The 26,005-nt window shown below is 49.6% G+C and overlaps 1 protein-coding gene across 14 annotated transcripts in view; it reads left to right on the forward strand.

The window, feature by feature from the left end:
• BTRC (beta-transducin repeat containing E3 ubiquitin protein ligase) overlaps nucleotides 1-26,005 on the forward strand; it is a 144,426-nt gene that overhangs the window by 81,114 nt on the left and 37,307 nt on the right. The gene's annotated exons all lie outside the window — the stretch shown is intronic.

Raw genomic sequence — 26,005 nt, forward strand, 5'->3', positions numbered from 1 at the left:
AATTAGTGGTTGCATCCGGGTAAGGACATTTATAGCAAAAGCAAGTAACTTCCTTAATACAGTGCCTCCTGCTCCTGATGTCCACGTCCTGCTTTTCCCTTTCCATGGCCCAGAGAAGGGCTGTTGTCTGAAAAAAGCAATACTCTCTGTGTGTGTGTGTGTGTTGTGTGTGTGTGTGTGTGTGTGTACTGTATATGTAGTGTGTGTGTGTGTTGTGTGTGTGTACTGTATATGTGGTGTGTGTGTGTGTGTACTGTATATGTGGTGTGTGTGTGTACTGTATATGTAGTGTGTGTGTGTGTGTACTGTATATGTGTGTGTGTGTGTGTACTGTATATGTAGTGTGTGTGTGTGTATGTGTGTGTATATAGTGTGTCTGTATGTACATGTCTGTCTATAGTGTGTATATGTGTGTCTATGTATATGCGTGTGTGTAGCATTGCTTTTTTCAATACAATGCAATATATCTATTTGGGGGGGGCCTTCCGTGTCTAGGGCAATTGTCTTTCAGTCTGCAGCCAGGGCATTTGTACAGCCTCTCTTCACTTCTCCACACGCAACAACCCGATTACCGGTCCACAGATAGACTCTTTGGAGAGTTTCTCAGCAGAACGTAAACTGTGCGCATGAAGCTGATATACTGTGCGCGTCGTCCTGTACAGACCTGCTCTCGCTCTTCCACGATACGAACCCACCCGCTGATTGACTGCGCGCGGCTTGCTTACGTGTGGAAAGCAGTAAATCCACGGAGCTGAATTTAAAGCTGTCTGTTTATTCCAGGCAAACTGCTACATCTTCAGTCCCAGTAGTAAATCTGGACTTTTGGCAACAGAGAAAGTGTAACGGTAATTCTTCTTTACAGCAAATGGGAGTTTGGCTATGACGGTGTTGGTCAGCATCATTTCCTTTCTCGCAGTGGTACAGGCCTGAACACAGCCGAAAGCAATCGGGAGAAGCCTTTGGTTTTGCGGGTTATATCGGGCACCCCTGTTTGCTGTTTCGTTCTTGGTGGACCTTGCGATGCTCCCAATGCTTCCCATGACGAGGTCGCGTTTTCAGTTGTTCATAACTTTGCCAGTATTTCACTTTTGGGGCGAAAATTTTACCTCTGCCTCGGGCAGAATTTTTTTTTTCTGGGGTTTTTTTTTTTGGTTTTTTTTAGCCTGAGGGGAGAAATACAATTCAGTCTACAGGACAAATGTGCTCTCTTAATGAACAGCTGTTCGACATTTTGTTTTATCCTTGTTGTTCTGTGTGTGGCCCCAGGCCTTGTTTATTGTGCACTATTCAAACTCTGCTCCGAAGACAGAATTATTCATTTCCACGGGGGCTCTTTCTACGATGCTCATCACTGTCATTTGAGCACCTTGCAAGCCTTAATTAATCTTCACAACAGCCTTGCCAGGGGAAGGGAGATGGTGTTCTCCCCATTTTACAGAGCAGTAGCTGAGTCACAGAGAGGTTCAGGAAGAAAGTCGGTGTGCCCAGTCTGAGGACTCAGAGCTGGTTCTTAGCAGTGTATAACATTTCATGCTCAGAGCGTAACTACCACTGACTTCCTTTGCAGCCGTGAGTGCTTGGCACTTCCGCAGTTCAGACCCTAGGGTTTCAAGTCTGGCCTAACAAAACAAACAGGGAAAACATCATACCCATTTCACAGGTAGGCAAACCGAGGCAGAGGTGGAAAATGCATCAAGAAAAGAGGGGAAACCACCCATGAAAAGTTTGGGTGTAAATGGCTTCCTAGCATTGAGCAAGGGGGTTTGTGGCAGAGGCAGGGATACACTTGGATTCTCCAAGGCACTGCAAGGCTGTCTTTTCTCCTCCTGCCAACCCAGGCTTCAGTCACCGCCCACTCACCTTCCAGTTCAGCACCAAACGGAGCACAGGTCCTACAGAGAGGCCTTCTATATCCCACCCCAGAGAGGAGGCCTAACCTATGTATGCACTGACTGAACCAGCAGGAAAAGTATATGATTAAGGAACGATTCTGGTACTGATTTCAGCAAGGGGAAATAAGATACAGCAACTTTTCTGGGCATCCACTGAAATTAGGCTATTATCAAAATACACATCCCTTTTGTGCAACGTTTTGTATCAAGATTCTAGGGAATGTAAAAACATTATACCCATTTCACAGATAGGGAAACCGAGGCAGAGGTGGAAAATACATCAAGAACACAAAAAGGGTCACACCAGGCAGGAGTACGGACTGAACCAGAAAAATATATGATTTAAGGAACTGATGACTCTTGTCCTAATGTGTATGCACGAGGGAGCCAAATTGAAGTCACAGAGGTAACCGTGATGATGTTATTTTAATAGTTCGTGTGTGTGCGCGTGTGCGCATGAGATTTTATAAGCACTGTAGTTTTATCACATTGAGGGTTACAGCCGAAAATCGTTGCCCCAGAGGTTAAAAACTCACCTGCAGTCAGTTGCCATTCAATTGTAGATCAGTAGGCTAGAAATTATCACTGTTTTCGACCATTAATTCTGCATCCAAAGATGCGCCCATTGTGATGAATAAGAGGCTTTAAGTAATTTCTTCAGTAAACTAACCACGAAAAGCTCTTTTTCCCCTCCGTGTGCGGCTCATTGAATCACATAACCACTGTGGCCAGGAGCAGACTTCTCTGTTCATAATGGCGTCCGCTAGGGTGAGTCTGATTTCTCACCTTTCCTTTGCCCTTTCATTTTCGCTCGAAAACGTGTTGTTTCAGCGCTTCTGAACACTCACCATTTGCTATCTCAGGGCTGTTTAAAATCTGCTTTTTGGGGGGTTATTACCATTTCCATTTTTTTCTAACAGGACTTTTGATGTCTTGCATGGTGTCTGAGAAGCTTACAAAAAGCCTTGGAGAGAGAACATGCCCGAACGCTGCATTGAAGCTCAGAATAAGTGTAAATCTCTCTGTGCTCAGTTACCCTCTGCAGCATCTGTTTTAAAGCAATCCTGTGACCCCATGTCAGCAAATGGCTAATTGCTTTAGTTTTGCTTGCTGAAATCTATTGAGCGGTTTAAGAAAGCAATAGTATAAAAATATTTTAGATTACAGGTCTTTTACAAATGCAATTCAAAGATAAAATAGCTTATATGGCATATATCCTAGCGACTCAGGCCAGGATGGTTTCTTGAGTAGAGAACTGGACTAGGAACCAGATTTTCAGGGCACTTATTCTCAGCCCTGCCTGCTGTCCTTGGTGCATTGTCCACCTCTGCCTCAGTTTCCCTGTGAAATGGGTATAATGTTTTACATCCTCTGGACTCTCGATACAAAACACTACGCAAAGGGATATGTCTTTTGATAACAGCCTAATACCTAGCTAAAGTTGCTGTATCTCATTTCCCTTTGTTGAAAGTCATGTGAAAAATGAGTGACTGAGAAATTAGCTCACTTCACAAGATTAAACAATGTATATAATCAAAGCAAATCAGGACGTTTCAAAGCTAGCTGTTCTTGGGCGGAAAATGCACAGAAATGGGGAGACTTAAAACCCTCAGACCCCAGTAAAACTACTCCACAGCTTTAGATCTGTTTGTCGCTTCCCAGAGAGATTCAATTAAGGGCTTGGGACTACACGAGAAATTCCTGCCCAAAATAATATTATTGAGAAAACTATAACAAGGGAAGAACAAATATGTCTGAGAATGCGCTGGCTTCTGACACCTTAACTATGGAGTCGCTACCGTGACTCCATAATGGAGTATCCTGGCATGGGGTACAGTATTGGAAATAGCATGAATATGCCACATGTGAATTTATAGTCAACTTAAGGAGTGTTAAACCTTGCACACATGTGCAAATGCACATACTGCACTTCTAGCACTTCCTTCTTTCTCTTGCAGGTTAGAGTTGCTCCAACTCCTGCCTAGCTACAGCAACCGCCTCATCTCTTGGTCATATACTCTGTTTTCTTAACATTTCGGTAAGATTGCCGTATACCTTGCACATTGAATCTGGCTGGAGCACGGCCGTTCTGTCCAAGGCAAGCTTTTGGATTCGTTTTTCTCTCCCATGTTCCTGAAAACGCGAGATTTTTGTGGATTTCTGCCACACCAAAATGGAACAATTCTCTCCCGTGTTTTGTGTCCCCTTTTCCAAATTGGTCTGAAGTTTTCCTCTGTTTTGGTTTAAGTCTCCTCTTAGCTGTGTTGCTGCTTTTATTATGAGACTAGGGTGTTACCCTGTGCCTTCAGTCCCAGAGTCTTGCCATGCTTGATACACATCTAGGAGACAGGCATGTAGGAGGTAGGTGTCCCACGAGCAGAGGATTTTGCTGCCCCAGGTAGGACAGGACTGTCTGTAGGAGACCTAGGAATGGAATTAGCCTGTGGTTCTGCTGACGCCCCTCCGAGATATTTGCCCGCTGCCTTCAGAGTCATTGTGCAGAAACGACATCCAATAGTAAGTTTGCAAGCGAAGCTCTCAAACACTTGGAAATGACAATGTTCGGGTTGCAGGAACCCAAGGGTATTTTTGGTGCTGTCTTTTATTGGACAAGCTCTATAGTTGGGAGAAATGTTAGACAAGCTTTCAGGCACCAAGTGCCGTTCTCCAGTCTGGTCCTCCTTTGAGTTCTTGTCTGTATTCACGGGCCACAGTGAGTGTGCAAGATCGGAGATGTTTTGCCCTAGCAGTGCCCATATAGCTGACGTGTGCCTTGCCTCTCTCGGTGCTCTGCGCTCCGGGCACGAGGGGTGCTGCACTTCCCGCTCCGTGGCTCTTCTCAGCAGGCGTGGCTCGAGATGGAGCTTGTGCAGTCTGCTCCAGACCACGCTCGGCCTACAGCTGTTCTCTGGATCCAGCCTGCTCTCCTCTTTGTCTTGCTTCTGTTTCCAAGCCACGTTTAGTTTCGCTTTTTCTTAATTTCTCCTTTCTGGTTCCAGCGTGTGACTCTTCCAGTTGCACGAAGCTCCATTTCCCCCCACCCGCTCTCTCCCTGACCACGGCTCTCTCCTTGACTTTGGTTTGGCTTCCCTCAGATCTCCTGGCTTTAACCCATGTCCTTTCTGTAAGCAGGCTGCACTTGCCATTTGTGCCTGCCTTCCTGTAGATCTGTGCCACCAGTACACACACAAGTGTAATTCTGTCCCTAGAACAAAGGTTTTCCTCTTCCCTGCCACTTTTTGGTTACTCAGTCTCAAGGGCCAGATGGTGCCATGTTAGAAAAAGTAGGTGCAATATGGGTTTTCAGGAACATGAACAGAGTGGAATAGGATCAGACGTGGGTGCCTAAATCCACATAGACACCCAGTAAATGGAATGGACCCTGGCCTGAAACATCTCCACTGTGAGCCTCTGTACTGATCTCCCTGGTCCTGCCTGTCTCATCTCCAGCGCTGAGCAGACAGCCGTCCCTGGTTCCAGGCTCGCAAGGTGGGCGGATCAAAACCTGATGACATTCAGCACAGAGAAATGCAGTGTGCTTCACCTTGGGAGAAAGAGCCCCACATCACGCTTACAGGCTGGGCAGCGCTACACTCACTAGCACCACGGCCGAAAGAGACTTGGGGGTCGTGATGGACCACGAGATGAACATGAGCCATCAATGTGATGCCACAGCCAGCAAAGCAAATACAACTGGCTTGCATCTACCAATGCATCTCAAGCAGGACCCAAGAAGTCATCCTCCTGCTTTACTCGGCCTTGGTGAGGCCGCAGCTGGAGTACTGCATCCAGTTCTGGGGTCCGCACTTTGGGAAGGACGTGGTGAAGCTCAAGAGAGTCCAGAGCAAAGCTGCGCTCATGATCAGAGGTCGAGAGAGCAGGCCTTGTGAGGAGAGGCTGAGAGCCGTGGGACTCTTCAGCCTGGAGAAGCGCAGGCTCAGGGGGACTTGGTGGCAGCCTGTAAGTATATCAGGGGTGTGCACCAGGAACTGGGGGAACGCCTGTTCACCAGGGCACCCCAAGGGAAGACAAGGTCTCATGGTCACAGACTCCAGGAAGACTGTTTTAGACCAGACACAAGGAAAAACTTCTTTACCATCCGAGTCTCCAGAGTCTGGTACAGACTCCCCCCAGAAGTGGTGCAGGCACCCGCTCTGGACACCTTTAAGAAATGCTTGGATGCTCATCTCGCTGGGGTGGTCTGACCTCTGCTGAGCCCCTGCCCCTTGGGCGGGGGGCTGAACCCGATGATCTCGCGAGGTCCCTTCCAGCCCTAATGTCTATGCAGTCTGTCAGTACCAGCACTTGAGGTCTCCTCAGAGGATCATAGAAAATGAGGGTTAGAAAGGACCTCGGGGGGTCACATCTAGTCCACCCCCCTGCTCAAACAGGACTCCTTGTGTGGTTCTTCCTTCAACCCTGAAGAAGGCTGTGATGCTAGACATGCCTAGCCCTTTGTGCCCTACGCGAGCCATGGAGCCCCTCCTGGGGAGAAGCATTGGTCAACGGCCAGCCACACCTGGAGAGGAGCTGGGCACCGCCAGGTCACTTTGCCCAAAGAATCACCAAAAGCAGCTCAACTAACCGCGGAGAGGAGAGGGTTGTTACAACTTCTGAGGTGCCCCAACAGTTGCAGCGGCCTCCAAACTGACTCGACTCGACTCGACAAGGAAGGGTCGAGATGCGTTAATGGGACTCGGGATGGAAGAGGCCAGTATTCTTTCGTAGCTTCTGCAATGCCCCTCTGAGATCCAGCCTCGAAGTTTACTAAAACGCCAGCGTCAAACAGCTGCTAAGCTGATCTTGGTCAGCACCTAACTGCAGCCGGCAAAAGAGCTCCCCTCTCTGCTAAGCTGCGGTGCACAAATTAACAACCTTCGAAGTCTTCTGGGGAGGCAAAGCTGCAGACTGAGATTCGGGGCTGAACAGGCGTTCCTCCACCGTATAGAAGGGCTTTATGTTCAGACTATAACAGATAGCGCTGTCACCATGCTAGATGCTGTAGCCACCACCTGAGGCATTGGGTATTGGCTACAGCTGAGGCTGGGGACTTCAGCTGGGGTGTGCTGATTCTTCTGCTGGGGGCAAAGCTGGAGGGTCCTGGCTAGAGGGTCTTGCCCCTCAGCTCAGGCTCAAACCGATGCCATGTTTGGGGTCAGGAGGGAATTTAAACCTGTGGTCAGGTTGGTACAGACTGGGCGGGAAGGGGTTGCCTTCCTCTGTCCTGGGGGGCATGGCCCTCTACCCGGGACCTCTTGAGCGTATATTGACAACATTTTCTCGAAGCAGGATGCTGGCTTCTTTCCCTGCGGCAGCTTTGGGTGTCGGGGTGACGGTCGTCCCAAGTAGAGTTTAGATTATGCACAGGCTGGTTTGGTCAGGGCTGATCCTGCCTCAAGCAGGGGCTTGGACTGAACGTGACCTCTGGAGGGTCCTTCCAGCCCCGCTTCTCTATTACTCTATGTGGACAACAAGTTCCCCACGCAGGGAAGCAGTCCAGCTCATGCACTGGTGCATCCATCACTGCAGGGGTGGCCACCCCATGGCATACATGCCGCAAGTGGCAGATGCAGCCTCTGTGTAGTGAGCAGAAAGCAGAGCAGCAGACCAGGCAGGGAGCACAAGGCAGAAAGCAAAACAGCAGAGCAGGCAGTGAGCAAAAAAGGCAAGCACCAGGTAGGGAGCAGAAAGCTGAGCAGCAGATCAGGCAGGGAGAGAACAAGAGCTGGTCCTCGAGGGAGGGTGAGGGAGCTTAATTTGTGACACGTCTGCCAAGAAGTTTGGTCCCCGCTGTATTAGTGGACACCAGCTGTCAGCAGTACAACTCATAGGATGCCAGAAAACTAGAGCAGGCAGCATCCGCAGGCATCTCTCCATCCATCCCGAACGGGAAATCGGGGTCTCCCCTACAGGATGTTTTTCTCAGAACAGGCCATCCACAGACTGCCCCAGCCTGAGAGCCCATCCTCTTTCTGTGCCCTCTTCCTTATCCTAGCCCCAAAGAGCTGAACAAACGCATACAGTGGTGCCAGATGCCAGGACAAGGAGCAGTGGTCTCAAGCTGCAGCAAGGGAGGTTTAGGTTGGATATTAGGGAAAACTTTCTCATGAGGAACATGGTGAAGCACTGGGACAGGTTACCTGGGTATGGGGTCTCCCTCCTTGGAGGTGTTTGAGACCCAGGTAGACAAAGCCTTGGCTGGGATGGTCCTGCTTGGAGCAGGGGGTGGACTGGATAGCACACTTGGGTAACTGGCTGATCAGCGGCAGGTTCCAGCCGAAGCCCGCAACAGCCTTGGATCCCTTCCTTTCCTGATCTCCTGACTAGGACTCCCTGGAGACAACGGTTTGTAGGAGCTGCCCAACGCCTGACAGGTCTCCTGGGCCTAGGGTGGATGTTGTGAAGACTGCTCCAACACCATTAGTGTGTATGCATCTCGCACTGCCAAGCCATGCTTTGGCTTGTAGACGCAGCCCATAGACAAAGCCTTGGCTGGGATGATGCAGTTGGGGCTGGTCCCACTTTCCTACATTGAACACCTTCAAGAGCAAACTGGATGCTTATCTTGCTGGGATCCTATGACCCCAGCTGACTTCCTGCCCTTTGGGCAGGGGGCTGGACCGATGATCTTCCGAGGTCCCTTCTAGCCCGAATGTCTATGAAATCTATGAAATCTAAGCAGGGGTTGGACTAGATGTGACCTCCTGAGCTCCCTCCAACCCTCATTGTCTGTGATTCTCTGTATGGAAAGGGGTCCTGTTTTCTCTCCTTCCTTTCCTACACCGTGTATGGCAGGTGTCACCAAAGAGGGGCAGAGTATTGGGGCAATTTCTATTGCACATGAATGTCCTGGAGCTGAGAGTCACCAGACTAGCCCAAAGTGTTTAATTGAACTGCACAGGGTAACTAGCATGTAGTCGATGCACATGAAAAGCCTGGAGGTGTCCTGAACCCGGTCATCCACACCCCAGAGAGAGAATGAACTTAGTCTGCCCCAGAGGAAGCAAAGCTTCCTAGTAGTGTCCCGCGTGCACCCAGGGGGAGATGGATCCCAAGACGTATACCACAGGTTTTGGACAACAGCTTTTCCTGCATTCTGGTGTACATCCTGGCTTATCATGCATCCGTTTTCCAGTTTGCACCTGGGAACAGCCCTGAAGCGCCCTGTAGCCTCTCCGTTTGTCGGGACCACAGATGTGTGGTGGTGAATAACTTCTTGAATCTGGGCAGTGTCTTTTCTACATGGTCCTATCTATTCAGCTGCTCCCTCTCTTCCCAGGAAGGAGAGGGGAGCAGTGATACCGTTTATGCATTTGTGGCTGGAGAGGCTGTATGTCTCAGGCCCGATTAATTTACCACTGGTCTTTCTGGCACCTCTCTGCCTCACACAGGCAGTTTGTCATTGCCAGAAGCAATCCTCCGTTCAGGCCCAAACGGGTTCAGAGTGGGCGCTTGAAATAAGTGAGATTGGTCTCACGGATCCTGAAAAGAAATAGAAGTTAAACTGTGTCAGGCGGTAGCGTAACTACCAGGTTAAGCCAGTGAAGCATAGCCTTGGTTTTCTCCCCAGAGAGTCTTACTGTGGCTGTGTGAGACTGTCCATGCAAAAACATCTGGTCTCCGAAGTGTAAGTTATAGGCGTATTCAATAGCAAAAAGAAATCCGGGCAAAGCACTCCACGTTTTGGGGGATTACTAGTCCTCCCCGCTCCCGCCGCCTGAGATCAGACCGTGAAACCCCGCTCTGCCCTGTGCATCGAGAGAGATGGAACCTCATTGCGGGACGTGTTGTCCAATTTTCTCTCCATTCAAGATCTCCTGATAACTTTTGCCATCAGTCGGACAAGCGTCGAAGTTGAGAGCTTCCTCGGGTGAGACTTAGTGCGACGCTTTTAATTCGGACACATGGCCCGCAGAATTGTCATAGCACTCATTCCCAAGAAACGACCCTTTGATTAGCATCCAGGACCAGTCTTTATGAGCCCCGGCAACCTCAGGGCAGAGAAGACAAGGTATATGTCCTGTATTGAGATCAGCTGGATGTCAGCCAGCCATCAGTGCTTGCATTCTCCAGGATTCTCCGTATCAGTCATCTAGGCTTGAGTTCATCCCGTTTTTTCACTGGAGGTATTTTCCTTCCACACCGTAGTACCCAGGGGATGATGGAGAATATCTGATTTGGTTTGGGCTATCCATATTTCCAAAGCTGTGTGCTGAAGCTGCTGGGGCATAATAATAAATCTATCCTTGTGGTGCATTCAAATTTAAAGTCTACTTCCATGTCTGCACACTTTCACTTGCTCCAAAACTGTCTGGTGCTTCTCAAAGCAACGCGTGGCCCTTAGCAATGGACACGTACCCAGAATTTAGTTACAATGTCAGTTAATAATTAAAATATTTCAGCATTCATTCTGCTGACCTCTCTTCCCTTTCCTGTTAATTCCCTTGATTGGTTTCGTGGTTGGACCGAGCTCCCCTATATAACATTCATTTAGGAGAAAATAAAAATGAAAAATACCTCAATTAGCAGCAACACCACAAAAAAGTTAAATTGTTAATTGAGTGAGGCTTGTAATTTCTTAGCAGAGCTGTCTAGTAAGCCCTCCTTGTAAGGCTTTGATTGTAGGTAATAAAACTGTTGCTTAATTAATGCCAGTGTTTTTTATAAGTCTCTGGATTTTACAAAATTGAGTGGAATGTGTGAACCAAGGAGTTGAATCAGATTGCTCTTCTATCATGTTAATTTAGGTCTGTCACTCCCATTCTAGATCATGATTTACAGTTCCCGGCAGTTATTAGGTGGTTTGCAAGGGAAGCACATCACTAGCATCTGAATTCTGTCTTAGGAGGAACCAAATACGATTAGGCATCACCGTCAGCTAATTCATCATTGTTTGAAATCTGGGTTTCAAATTTGGCTTACGTCACAAATGAAGATGAACTCGGCGCATAATATTTCACACAGAACATTAGCCACAATGCTGAACTTCCACACGTTCGTGATTTTGAAGGCTTGAATAGTGGGGGGCTGTTGTATGTCCGTACAGGGGAGCGCTCGGATGGGTTTCAGGACAAGGCGGAGGTAGTCGCAGAACAGTTCTGAAATCCACTCTCAGAGTAGTACGTTTCTGCAAGGAAGACCAGGCCTGGCCTCTCTCGGCATGCTGTCTTGTACCGTGTAAGCCACTACAGCCTGTTCCATGATCGGGTGGTCGGCAAGTAAACCCGCACCCTCGCCTGGGCTAGCCTGGGTGTGCAGACACCCACCAGGACTAAAAAGACCTGTCAAAAGATGGATGAGCCACCTGTGAGCCAACGGCCAGCCACACCTGGAGAGGAGATGGGCGCTACCAGGTCACTTTGTCCGAAGAATCACCAATGATGTCAAGCAACTCAACTCTCCTTGGACTGAAGAAGGGTTGTTACAGCTTCTAAGGTGTCCCAATGGCCGCAGCAGCCTTGGGACCGATTTGACTTGACTTTGACTTGACAAAGAAGGGTTGAGATGCATTAAGGGAACTCAGGGATGGAAAAGGCTAATATTCTTACGTAGCTTCTGTAATGCCCCTCTCAAATCCAACCTCCAAGTTTACTAAGATGTCAGCATCAAGCAGCTGCTAAGCTGGTCTTGGTCAGAACAACCTAACTCCAGCCGTCAGAGGATCTCCCGTCTTCCAGCCCCCAGGCCTGTAGGTCACACCACATCTGCTCATGCTGCTCGGGTCAGGGGGAGTACGCTTGGAGTTGCCTTTTACTGAGGCTGATTGTCACTTGCGGAGCACATCTAGGACTTGCCTGTCCTGTGTCCCCACTGACCTCAACTGCTAGGTGCAACTCGGGTCTCCGCACGGAAACCCACTACGACGGGAGCACATAGATCAAACACCAGCTTCCTGTTGCACGTTGAAGGGTAACCAGTACAAAATGTGGGAGGTGTTTGCAATGTGCTTGCGGGGGGGGAGCACTGCATTGTGCACCAGCTGCAGCCTCCATTCGGTCTCCAGTGTGCCACCAAAGGAAGCACTGCAAAAGCCCGTAGAAACATACAGCAGAGGGTCATCAGCACACTTGCTGCTGCTGCTGCTGCTGCTGCTGTCCTTGTTCAGCCTCCCCTACTCTCCTTATAGACCCATTGGACAGATCTGATGACTAACCCAACAGCATAGAGTCATAGATAAGGAGAGTTGGAGGGACCTCAGGAGATCACATCTAGTTCAACCCCCTGCTCAGAGCAGGACCAGCCCCAACTACATCATCCCAGCCTAGTCTACCTGGGTCTGCAAAACCTTCAAGGACGGAGAGTCCACCACCTTTCTGGGTAGCCTGCTTCAGTGCTTCACTACCCTCCTAATGAGAGAGTTTTTGCTAATATTCAGCATCGACCTCCCTCGCTGCAACTGTAGGACGGTGCCAGAGCAGTCCGGGGTGAGAACAGCAGAGCGGGGGCTCTCAGCCAGGCATTGGGGGTGGGGGGGCTTTGGCAGGGCTGCATGAGAAGCTCTGCAGTTTCTCTCCAATGCACTTAGCTCTAGTGCTTTCAGTCTTTTTCGCTGCATCACATTCTCTGGAAAAAAGAAAAGAAAAGAAAAATGCAATTGTGGTTATCCTGACACCTCCTCTTGTATTTATTGCCTGTGCTATATCTCTGAATGGCACTAATATTAATCACTAACTTTGAAAACTCAGCAAAGTTTGCAAGTCCCCTGGTGGTTAAATATTGAACTTGCCGTGATAAGTAAGGGAGCGTAAGTGAAGTACACCCTCTCTAGGGCACTCGGTTGGACTCGAGGAATTCGTTAGCTGCTTTCACATTTGTATTGATTTGAAGGCGGCTGTCGGAACATGGTGTCTCAGGACGAGTCGGGAAACTTCAGCAACAAAAACCAAAGCGCTCGCTACTTCAGCTTTCTGGTCCTAGTTCTGGAGGCTGCTTGGCGTGGTAGGCATTACTCGGCCCCTGGAGTGACTGAAAACACGAGGATAATTACAAATCAGAAAATAATTCCAGTGGAGTCAAAGCCCAGCCATAGCTAATGAAGGAGTTGGGAAGCCTTTATGGCATTTGTAGGTGACAAAAAGTCCGCGCGTCTTGATTAAAGCTGCCGAAACTCACTTCTGGCGAAGCGTGGCATCATGTCATTCAGTGCTACTTCGCCTTTCTGGAGGGATCTCTAAATGTGCTGCCAGCCCCAGAGCCCGTGTCCTCCCTGGGTGGTAAGTACATATTATGTCATGCCTATTTAACAGATAGCTGAAGCAAAGAGAGGTGAAGCCACTTGTCTGGGGTCGTACAGCAAAACCAGTGGGAGAGCTGGGAGTATAACTCAGGCAACCTGACTCCCAGATCCTGCTCTAATTGCTGCATTACATTGTCAGCCCTGGACTTATCAGTGATTAATAACTAATAGCCTCGTGATTAGCCAGGTTGGCTGCTTTCCCTGTCAGGAGATACTTCTGTGGCCCTTTGGCAGAGCGTACCGAACTTAATATGGTCAAGACTCCCTTTAAACCAAGCTGCCTGAAGTCTCTGCGATGAAATGGCGGCCTCTCAGCAGAGGTGGAGGTGTAAGGGGCCTGCCGCCTGCCTCCGGAGGGGGATTGGCAAGCTAGGAAAGAAGAGGTGAGGACAAACCAGGAGGATTAACTTTATTTGATGACTTTTTGCTTGGCCTGCCTGGCTGATGCAACAGGGATTCATCACTTCAGATCTCAGCGTTTTAAAATGCACCGTGTCCCTCCTATTTTTAATTCCCTGTATTCTGGGAAGAGTCTTCTGGCGCTTGCGTTGCCTGAACCTCAGAAAACCTGGTAGGGCACTCTATTAATTATTCATACGGCAGCCACAATTAAGCAAATTAAAATTAAGAAACAGCGCTGCAAATTGCTGTGGGCAGCACCAAATTGTCACAGCTCCGGGCCCGTGGCTCTTCTGTTGTGACGGTGGTAGGGGGAGCTCTAAGTCTGCTCGGAGGAGCAGTCTCTCTTGCTTATCTTGCTGGCAGCCTGGCAGGGAAAGCCAGTCATGTTTTAATTTCATTTACCATTAGGGTTGCACGCATCCTTCTCCGGACTGATCCCAACTTGCTCTTCCTCACCGATAGAGACAAATCGCATGTTCTCCCACCTGATGGTATTAGGCTCATGAAATAGTGGGGCCTCTATGCAACCATCCAATGTGTTTGTCAGGAGAAGCGAACCATGGATCATCTCTTGAGATGCCCTGTAGCGCTACAATGCACCCTGCAAGATCTGGCAACAGCAACACCAGAAGCAGTGACCTGTGCAAAATATTGGGAACTGACCTTACAGAAAAGTTGGATTGGAGACATGGTGACGACGATGAAGACAACTGTATTAGGCTTTAATACAACCTTATTGTAATTGCCCTGAGACAGGGGGGATGCAACAGAGGCCTCTAGTGCATGGTGCTCAGAAGGTACATCGAGTTCTCCCACTTACCCTGTCTCCCAGCATAGGCCCACCTCAGGAAATTAAAAGGCAACACATTTTAAACCGGTTAAAGGAAACGCTGCTTTACTCAGCACATCATTGACCTGAGTCAGATGCTATAGTAAGTGTTGAAAAGATGGTGAACCAATCGTGAGAATAATATCTGGAGTTGCACGAGGCGAGGTAGCGTGCTGGCCTTCTTGCTTCAGAGTATAAGGTCCTTCTCTACGGCCTGGTAATGAAAGAAACGTCTTGCACGAATGGACTTGTTCTTCATTGCTTAGGTTCGTTCCCTCCTCGGTGTGCAAGTAGCAGCAATGGCAGGAAACTGAAAAGAAGAAGCGTTTTTGGTGAGTTCCCGAAGAAACGATGGAACTTGTGGACTGGAGACTTGCACAATCCAAGGGGCTCACCAAGAGAAGTGGTAGAAACCTCGTTTCTTTGGTTTGTTTTTCATTAGGCTGGAGGTAACAATAAAAAAAATACAATATGGTGAGCTATCCTGCTCTGACAACCAAGGAAGGAATCAAATACGTCTGCCTCTGACGTATTTGAGTCTCTTGTAGTGAGAGGCATCAAAGCAGTCTCATTTGGACGGTGGGGAAGCTGAAATAACTCTACCACCTCCTCTACTGTGAGCACAGCATGCACGTGGTTCGGTGCCAGGAGAAAGAGCCCTAACCAGTCCACTGGTGCTTTGTTGCTGCGGGATAGAGGCCGTGTGTGTGGACTAGGGCTCCTAGTTCCTGTCAGCGCGCAAAGGAGGACGGTGACGGTCATGGCCTTTCCACAGTTGTGGAGTTGGTTCTGTGTTATGACTTTGTCATGACCAAGCAGCTCTCCCCAGTCTGTTCCTGACCTTTCTCCTGTCCTACACTCTCCTTTATTGATCGCAGGTCTGCAGCATTGGTCTCACCTGCTCTTCTCACCTCCCTTGGTGATCTGGCCTCTCCTAGGCCCACGTACTCTTTTCTGGCAATCCAGGGTGCACTGGAGGATTTCTTTTAGCCGCGTGTCCTGGGGAATCCACCGTGCCTGGTAAGGCCTTCAGACTGGCTTACCACCAAAAGATGGCCCGAATTGCTGAATGGCAGCTGTCTGGCTGCTTCTCACTGGGGCAGAGAGAAGGACAAGAGGCTGCGAGACAAATGTATAAAGAGAGTATGGCTGGAGCCCACCAGTCATGTTGGTCCTGGAGCCATGGAGTAGCAATTACCGCCCTTTCAGTGTGGGGGTGATTAATGGGCATCCCAGCCCTGTGCCCCCTCATGCATAGCCCCAAGCCCCATCTTTCTCCCCCCACCCACCATTTCATTTTTTGTTGCTTTCTCCTTCCCTGGTCGTCCAGCTCAAACAGGTGCTACAAGCTGCCGGCAGCAAGGCTGTGGGGCCGTCAGCGGGTGCCAAGTATGACTAAGATGAGTGGGAGTGCCGCAAACCGAGAAGAGGGACTTGCAGCCTGACTCACGGGCAGCTGCCTTCCGCCAAGTGAACGCGAGCTGTCTCTGCAGTTAGCTGATACAAGGGCCATGTCACCACCAGGATGGAGGCCACGGTCATGACGTGACCCTCATTTCATAGCTGGTAGGGTGGGAAGGGACCCGAGCAGATCATCCAGTCCGACCCCCTGCCATGGCAGGAAAGAGTGCTGGGGTCAAACGACCCCGGCTAGGTGTCTGTCTAGTCTCCTTTTGAAGCCCCCCAAGGTCGGAGCCAGCACCACTTCTCTTGGAAGTTGGTTCCAGATCCTAGCCGCCCTGACAGTAAAGTCGCGCCTCCTGATGTCTCGTCTGAATCTACCCTCTGCCAGCTTGTGACCGCTATTTCTAATCACTCCTGGGAGTGCTCGGGGGAACAGGGACTCCCCCAATGCCTGCTGGTCCCCCCTGGCCAGTTTATAGATGGCCACCAGATCCCCTCAGCCTTCTCTGGCGGAGGCTGAACAGGTTCAGGTCCCATCGCCTCTCCTCGTAGGGCCTGCCCTGCTGCCCCTGACCATGCGGGTGGCCTCCTCTGGACCCTCTCCATGCTGCCCACATCCCTCCTGACGTGCGGCACCCAGAACTGGACGCAGTACTCCAGCTGTGGCCTGACCAGTGCCGCGTAGAGGGGAAGGATCACCTCCTTGGACCTGCTCGAGACGCATCTGTGGATGCACGACAAGGTGCGGTTGGCCTTCCTGACCACGTCCCCACATTGTCGGCCCATGTTCATTTTGGCATCAATAATGACTCCAAGATCCTTTTCTGCCTCTGCACTGACAAGAAGGGAGGTCCCCAGCCTGTAGGGCTGCTGCTGGGTCTTCCTCCCCAGGTGCAGCACCTTGCACTGGTCAGTGTTGAACCCATCCTGTTCTTATCTGCCCGCCCCTGTGACCTGTCCAGGTCCGATTGCAGCCTGTCCCTCCCGTCTAGCGTGCCCACTTCCCCCCACATCTTAGTGTCATCTGCGAATTTGAACAAGGTGCTTTTCACCCCCTTGTCCAAGTCGCTGATGAAGATGTTGAACAGCGCAGGCCCGAGGACCGAGCCCTGGGGGACCCCACTGCCCACAGCCCTCCTGGTCGAATGGGACCCGTCCACCACCACCTCTGGGTGCGGCCCTCCAGCCAATTTGTGACCCATCTGACTGTGTAGGTGTCAACACCACTGTCCCCTAATTTCTTAATGAGAATGGGGTGAGAGACTGTGTCGAAGGCCTTCCTGAAGTCCAGAAAGACTACGTCCACCGCGACACCTGTGTCCAAGGATTGTGTGACCTGGTCGTAGAAGGCCACCGGTTTGGTCTGACAGGACCTGCCCCTAATGAACCCATGTTGGTTGCCCCTGAGCATAATCTCCCCTGCCGGTCCCTCACAGATGTGCTCCCGGATAATCTTCTCAAAGAGCTTCCCCAGGACCGAGGTAAGACTAACAGGCCTATAGTTTCCTCGGTCTTCCTTCCTCCCTTTTTTGAAACTGGGGACTACATTGGCCCTTTTCCAGTCCTCCGGCACCTCGCCACAGCACCACAAGTGCTCGTAAAGCCGTGCCGGTGTCCCACAATGACCTCTGCAATTCCCTCGGCACCCTGGGGTGGAGATCGGCAGGACCTGCTGCTCGTAGATTTGCTTATATACACACTTGTCCAGCGGACGGGAACATGGGTCACGCCTCACATGCAGCTGTCTGTAACCTCAGCATCCCTCTGGTGTGTTCGGTGCTATCCTTTACACAACCTGGCCTAATCTGTGCTCCCCAAGCTTGGAAAGCTGCTATATAATGTAATGTCTTAGATGCACAGAATTGAACAAAACCTGGGTGGCACCAAAAGGAAAGAAACCTGGGGATTAACTGATGCTCAAAAAGCCATGAGTATACTGGTTTCTAATCCAGATTGAGCCACTGACTGTTACCGAGACGATGGGCAAGTCACTTGATTCCTTGTGCGTCATCATTTCAGACAGCAAAATGCATTTAGAAGCAGGAAACTCGGTGAAGATCGATGCTTCTTCTGAGCGGTGATCTCCTAGGTCAGGTTTTGCTAGGGGAGGTGCTGGGGGCATTACTCAGGCATCTCTCAGGGCTTAACCTGTTGGTGCTAAAAGTGTACTGAAAGCTTTAGGCAGACACGGTCATTTAGGTAAATGCAAAATCTTTTTTTAGAGCAACCGAATAGTTGGAAAAATTGTTCTTTGCAAGCTTTTGGGCACAGGCACCCGCCTGAAAGCTTTATGCAGGCAGGATCCAGATGCTTCAGGAATCATGAGAGCTGCATGCAGTGCAGCCAGCCAGGGGCATTTGACCTGTTAGGTTACCCCCTCTTGTAGTGTTTCATCAGTCCCAGCAGTCTATTCTCCTTCGCTTTGTCCAGCCTTGTTCTAAATTACCGGGTCAGCCTGCCTCCCAGCACGCCGTTCCTCGCTGGCCTTCTGTCTGAAGTGAGGGATGGCGGGGGGCGCAAGGAAATCAGCAGCAACGCCCGTAAAGAGCGGCTCCGCTCAGGCAGGAGAGCCTGCCTGGGTCTTCTAAAAGAGAGGCGGCCGTCCAAAACTCGGCGAAACTGCCGCTCGGAGCATAGCTTCCACCTTTCCCTGTCATAAATGAGCCCTTCGCTGCTGCTGCCGGTTCCACGGTTCTCCAAGCAATAATGTGCATGTTCCTCTCCTCCATTAGCAGTAATAATCTGTGCAAGTCCCAGCAGTCCAGGCCTGGCTCAGGTAATGCTTTTTTTGGAAGGAGAAGCGCTTCTCTGCATTCCCTTCCTTGCAGAGTTGCTCGTTATCCATCTGGAGCGAGAGGGGGGACCCGGCGACTTCTGAGGGGCCTTTCACAGTGGAAGGGGCGGCCGTAGGGGGAGAGGAGAGGGCTTGGGAGCACTGTCGACTCGCTTTGCTCGCTGTCACTAGAGATGTGGGGAGAGCGACACGTGCCAACCTGATGTGTCGATCCATCGCCTGGGCCTCCCGGCACAAGGTGATTCCTCCTCCATGCCTGTTCTTTGCAGAGGAAACTTGGAGAGGAAGCAGTACAGGGGGGACTCCGGCCACACATCCGTTCCAGCATCGCAGCATTTTATTCAGGTGGTTTTACCAGCATTTAAAAACCAGATGGGAGACCTATATCACGGGGAAGTTATACAGTAAGAGCCACCAGATTCCAGACAATTAAACTTTATTAGCCTGTCTGAAACATTAAGTATTAGCTTAAAAGAATAGTTTTTAATCTCGTCTCCCTGTTGCTGTTTACAGTTTAGCAGTGTGGGAGAGAAGCAAGGCGTTATTGCTGCTCTCTGTATTACAGAGCTGGTGCAGGGCTGCCCTCCCCGGTCCCTGGAGAGATTCAACACATTGCTTCTGTGGTTGCCTACAGCTTTCTCCAGCCCCGGAAGAACGCAGCCTGGTCTCCAAATGTCACTCTTGTGCGACGTGGCTAAAATCCTCCGCTGGGTACGCCCCGGGCCAGCACCGTATCAGATGCAGTTAGACGGTTCCTCTGAAAACGGTGGGCCCCACAGGACTTCGTGAAGCACGGTAGCCTGGTCTGCCGTCTCCAGCATAATTCCATTGACCTTTCCATCTAGACGTATCATTTTTTTCCCCCTATCAAGCCGGCTGCGGTGTAGTGTAATTAGAGTCCGGATGTGGGCAAGCAGCTAGCGGCTCAGCGCAGGCAATGCGGTTGCCTCTTTGGGTATCGAGGGGGCCGTTCATTTCTGGTTTGCGGGCGTTGGCTGTTGGGTTTTTTTTGAATTTCCACTCGGAAATAAACAGTAATAGCATCTTGACTTCTTTCATGGTGCTTTCCTTTCACTCTCGGATGTGATTGATGATGATTCTGCTCCTGGGCTGCGTTGGGTCCTTAAAATGTTTTGGTGCGCTTTGCAGTGTGGAAGCCGGCATTCAGCACAGAGCGAGGAAGTCCATAGGCGTGCGAAACCCATGGTTAACCTTGTAGAAGCGGCTCCGCGAGATGAAGGCAGCTAGAAATGGGTAGCTTCTAAACGGAGCTTTTAAAATAAAAGTAAATGGACTGAGTTGTTTAATGGCCTCGCGCTGTAGCTCTGAGTCAAACCTTGGGAAGAAAAAAAAACAAGTTCACCCAGCAAAAGGGAATAATGTGGCGTAGGCTCCCCTTGTGCTGTCATTCAGGCCGTGTGGCTCTTTGGATCTCAGGTCTTTGTGCCAAGGCTTCCTAGATGGGGAGGGGGGATGTTTTTGCAATAGGGACTCGTTCCCTGTGGACCGGACTGCCTCCTGCCCTTCAGAAACCCCTGTCCGTTGCGTCAGAAAGGCAATAATTGAGGTCTTTCGGAGCCCAGGCACATCCGTGTTATACTGTAGGCTTGCAGACATCTTCCTTCCAGCTCCTTGAAACCATGAAGCTCTTCAGCCAGCTGGAGATACGCCGTTGCGCTTCCTCTGTTCCAGCTCTCAGGGTAAGCCATCTACCTGGGAAGTGACAGCCCCACAGAGGAAGAGAGAAGCCACTGAGCCTGCTGGCTGCGTCGTGCACCATCCAAGCAGCCAGCCCCCTTCCCCGTGCAGTTTTAGCGAGCTGGATTTATTGCTTATTTAGGGACAAGGTGGGAGATGAGGACACTTCCAGGCCAGGCCTCCCCATTTCCATTGCTCCGGTGCGTGGCGTGGCGGCTGGGCGGCAAATGGCTTCATTGCCACACAAGACATCCTGAAAAGCCGGCTGTGCTGGAGGTGTTCAGCTGACGGTGGCTTTCCAGATCTACAGCCATGGAGGCTGTGACACCTGCTGCTGTGACGTGCTCCCGAATTTTGGGGGGGTTGTTGGCTCTACACATGTTGGTCTAAGGACATGAGCAGGCAAGTTTCTTTGGACAGATGTGATATCTTTTACTAAACCAACTAAATAGTTGGAAAAATTGCTCTTTGCAAGCTTTCGGGCACAAACGCCTTTCTCCCCCTGCCTGAAGAAGGGCGTTTGTGCCGAAAAGCTTGCAAAGAACGTTTTTTCCAACTATAATAAAAGATAAAAATAATAGCTATCACATCTTTAATAATAGATACCACATCTTAAAGATAAACGATATCACATCTTTAATTACCCAAAGAACCGTGCCTGCCCGAATTTTGGAGCATCTTTTGCACTGCTGCTAAACTCCAGGCCATGCGCAGGCTCCCCAGATGTTTTAACCACAACTGCACCCTTGACTGGGACTTTTATTTTCAGCATTTGCTGCATTTCTCCATCTCTGCCCTCACCTCGCCGGTCCCCTTCTCTGTCTTGCCACTACCTTGGCTTTTCCCCAGCGTCTTTTATCTTGCAAGTAAAGTTTGAGCAGTACGCAGGAAGTTAACTGCCTGGAGTCTTTTAAATATAAGTAACACGCACCCAGTAATAAGCTGTCGGTTGTTTTTTTGCTGCCTGCAAAGAAACATAAACACAGTGCTCATTTCTGGCAGGTTTTTACTGTCAGAGTTTCTCCTATTATATTTATCTTACAATTTGCCAGGGGGGTGAAGTTATTAAGTTTTAGCAGCAGCCATCGATCAAGTTCACAAGTTAACACGATAAAGGCTCTGTGCCGCTCCGATCCGGGAAAATGATGATCCTCACTCGGTAATTAACTAAATGAGAAAGTTAAATCTTACTTGAGAGCTGGGAGAGATGAAAGAGAGGTGTTTGTCAGCTTCTCAGTGGAAATTAGAAGCAGTTTTCTGCAATTCCCTAAGCTGCTGCTCTGTCATATTTTACATAAGCACTGGGAAAACGTCTTGTAATTAGTGCTGTCATGGAGGATTTTTTTTGCTGAAGGATGTTGGAATAATTCATTAGATTATCAAGAAAGGCTTGTGTCCTGAAATGATTAGCACAGTGAAATTTAAACCATTAACGATAACAAGTTTAGAGTTTGCTGCAGTGCAGAGGCACCCGGGGTATGTCTGTGCCTATTTCAATCATTTCTTATAATTAAACATTATGTCCTGTTTTTTTTTTTTCCACTCCCCTTCACTAGGACCCATCCAAAAATCCTGTTAAGGTGGCTCTGTCTAGATCAGTGATTTAACCAGCCTTGGTTGTGCAAGTAGGTGGTGAAGTGAGGCAGCTGCGAAGAAGCACCACAAGGTACACGAGTCGCAACCAAAAATCCTGTGGCCCTGGTGGGGATGTTGGGACAGAAGAGGGCAATAAGGACACATTGGTCATGGGTTAGTGTTGCATGCCAGGTCCTTCCCTTTTGGTTGTGGAGACACTCAAGAAGCTTACGGGCTTCTCATCACTTTGAATCGGCTGGAGATGCATTTCTGGTAGGCCCGGTGGTGGGGGCGAGAGGGGCAGGGGTCAAACTTACCTACGCTTTGCAGAATAGGAGGGACCAGAAAAGCCGTTCGGTCTAAGTATGTCTACACCGCAAGGAGGTACCTGACCCGATTCTTTGCCAGGGAGAGGGAACAACAGTGTCACAACTCTTCTAGCTGCTGGTGCGGATGGGAAAACACCGGTGACTTTTCTAGGAACCAAGAGCCCTGCTGGGTCTTGCTTTTTCCTGTTTTCTGGAAACAGCTTGAAACCCTGTGTGCTCAATGGGAATAAACCCAGTTGCATTTGTAGTCCAGCCATGTTACACCACAGACCTAGCACTGTGGCCAGATCCAGCCTAAGTTGACCGGCACCCAGGTCTTGCCCCTTCTTATAACTGTCAAGTCTTTATTCAGATTAAGGTCCCTTCGTGTTCTTAGATGGCCTTGCAATTACAGACCTCTGCTTATGGTCACCTTTACCAGAAAACATCTGTCTGGTCTCATGAAGTCAGATAAGCAGCGGCTAGCATGTCTTCACACGGAGTGCTACGCTCAGCTCCGATCAAAGCGACTCGAAACCGGTAATGCCGACGTACGTCTGTGCCAATCCAGAGCACGACTACTCGGACTACAGGTCCCAGCAAGCACGTCTGCTTGGTTCAAACCAAAGCAGTGGCTGATGGCTTCTGTCATCTTCACGAGTCGTGCCTCCATGTGTGAACTTGGGTGGGGGGGTAAAAAAAGAAGAGGGCTGTAGTCTGTTGCAAGAGGGCTAAGTTTGGGCACACTCGTCTGCCATACCGAGAGGTTTTTTATGCATAACAATGCTGTGATCGCGTTGGATGCCTGTGGCTTGCAGTTACTTCTGTTAGCGCGGCAGCTAATACATCTTCATCCCCACAAATAACAGAGACGGTGGGCTAATAGTCTCTTCTGGGTTGCGCTTTAGCATGAATATTTAACTTTGTTTTATGTGCCCCATGTTTGACAGCTCTGCCTCTATCAGAGGGGCCCGGTGATTGTACCAGAAGAGGAAAGTGTTGAATGCTCCAGCCAGTGTCACTGGTATCACACTGCGAAGTGGAGGCTGTGGGATACAGGTGATGGGGAGGCATCGGGGTTTCTCAGAAAACCAAATCAGCTCTCCCCCTGCTAGTGACCGGGACCCCCACATGCTCTGTAATAGTACAGCTGCTTGATAGGTTTTAATAACTGGGCTTTTTCACCTGGACACTAGTGGATTTTTTTTTTAAAGGCTTCACTTGGAAATTTTTGCACTTTTCTCACCTACAGCCCGTCACTTCTTATAGTGCGTATGTGTGAGAGGGGAAGCCATGGTGTGGGCTCGTGCAGAGGTCAGAAGCGACTCTGCCACCCATCCAGTTAATCTCACTGTAGACTTGTCCACCACTTCTCGTGGAGAGGCCGGCACTAGGCAGAGCCAGTAGCTGGGATGACCCTGAGGTCTCTTCCAACCCTAATTTTCTATGATTGGGCCAGGGTTTGACTTCCAGAACAGCTCTGACTGTTGGACCACATGCTCTTTCATCCCCATTCAAAACCAGCTTTGGGGTCACAATTGGCATAAGTTGTGCCCCAAAACCACGGCATGGTTTTGCAATGCCTCTCTGGTACCCAGGCCTGGGAGGCGGGATTTTGGCAGATCTAGGGGGCAGGTTAAGAGAACATAGATTCATAGATGTTAGGGTCGGAAGGGACCTCAATAGATCATCAAGTCCGACCCCCTGCATAAGCAGGAAAGAGTGCTGGGTCTAGATGACCCCAGCTAGATACTCATCCAACCTCCTCTTGAAGACCCCCAGGGTAGGGGAGAGCACCACCTCCCTTGGGAGCCCGTTCCAGACCTTTGTGGAAAGTTTGGGTCAAGGTAAAGTGAGTTATGGGGTGGAGGGCGACTACTAAGTTCCAGGTTGGGGGGACGCTTGGCCCTCCCTCCGGTGGACGTGTGGCCACGTGGATTCAGGCTGTGAGTATGAGCTTTTCCCTGTCAGGGAAAGATCTGTATGTGCCCAAATTCATGTCCCACGCAGCGCAGCTTGTAGGCCCTGCTCCCTCCCGTTTTGCACTTCTCAGAGGCCAAAAGCGTAGGTAGAGAAACGCGCCGTGTTTAGACAGCCCCGCTGTAAGATCACCGGTGCAGCAAATGAAATGAGAAATGAAATGAGATCGGCTTGTAAAGTACCCCATTCATCAACCACCTTAATCCAGCGTTTCATGGGCTTTTCTGTTTTGCAAATAGCTCAACTGCCATAAAACCGACCACAAAGTCCCTCGAGGCTGACAGTTCAGTACTGTCCATCCTTAATCATTTTATGCCAGCAATGGACTGCGTGCCAGGAAAAACCCAACCTTTCACACCAAGGAGCTCATTCCCACAGTCGCCTTTGTAATGTCAGCAGACTCGGTATAAATAGATGGCCCAGTTAGACGGTGTCTCTTTCCTCCCCCCCAACATGCTCACTTATGGGTCGCTGTGATCAGTGTTGTTTAAGTGACCACCGAATGAGAGCGGTTGTAGCTCCGGCATCAGCCGTTCCCCATCTGCACTGCATCCTTACTGAATCCTTCCAGAAACGTGCCCCGCATTTGAGGGGTCTTAGGTCCGTTCTGGGGGACGTGGGGCAGAAAACTAAAGTGAATGCTGCTAATTGGCTTGCTTGAGCAACAAAACTTAGCAGTGATGGTCGGGTATCCTTCTGCTATGGTCTCAAGCAATCAGAGATCATTTGAACCCTAGTACAGAACCGGAAATCACATTTTGTTAAAAAGAGCCGTACTTACTACAGCAGTTTTCCATCAGAAGGTCTGTCCAGCCATTTCTGCGAGCGATGCTGGCAGCTGATGCAGGAACAGCATTTATGCTTTGTGCTTCAAGAATAAAATGTGGCAGCAAATGATGGACCTTTATGCATGTCTTAAATGTAGCATGCCCCCCTATTTGATAATGCAGCATGTTAAATTACACCATTTTGGTGGGTTGGGAATGTGCGACTGGAGCCCGCGCCTGCAGGCTAGGATTGCTTGTGTTTTTAATCCCAAAGACCTTTTAGCAAATAATTTAACAGTCTGTGACATGAGATAATCCATAACTTTCTCTTCAGTAAGTAAATATATTGTAATGTCCATGTAAAATAGAGGGTTTTTTTAATTTACTAAAATATCCCTGATTGCGTTGACACTGGAGTGGCACGCTGTGGTTTGGCAGTGTCGGAGTGGCGAAGTAGCCATGATGATCCAGGTCGTTTGCAAGAGGGTACCCAGCCTGAGGAAAGGGAATTTATACCCAAAAGCTAAAATCTCTCCCACCTCCGCCGTTGGTCCAATTAAGCACATCGCCCACACAAATCCCTGCCCCTCGCATTGTCAATTGGCACGTAAGGGAAACAGAAATAATATTCCATCATCAAATACTTGCTTTATTTATTAGGACAGGTGCAATTTTGTTTTTAATCTGTAAGGGTGATGTAGCCACGATGGTCCAGAAAGTATGGGAAAGGCAAGGATTTCTTGGGGTGAGGTCTTTTATTGGAGCACCTGTGTAGTTGGGCTAAAGTTAGACAAGCTTTTGAACGTAAAGCATTCTTCATCTTCTTTTGATAATTCATAGTGAAGTAGCAAATGCAGTCCCGCGTCCTGTAAAAGAAAGGACCTGCTAGTGCAAACTGCCCTTAACGGCACTGTCTGCCAAATCTTTGCTGGGATGCTGGGCAAGACCTCATGGTTGCAGCCAGAACGATCAAGTTTGCATATTAGCAGAACGAGCATTAACGAGGTTCTGTGGGACGTGGCATCTTTACAGCGTGCCTTTAAAACTAGTCTTGATGGAATGTAAGCCTGTAGCATTTTATTTTTAGCTTATTCTTTTTTCAGTTGGGTAATAGGATCCT

Source organism: Alligator mississippiensis, chromosome 6 (assembly GCF_030867095.1).
Source record: "Alligator mississippiensis isolate rAllMis1 chromosome 6, rAllMis1, whole genome shotgun sequence".
NCBI lineage: Eukaryota > Metazoa > Chordata > Crocodylia > Alligatoridae > Alligator > Alligator mississippiensis.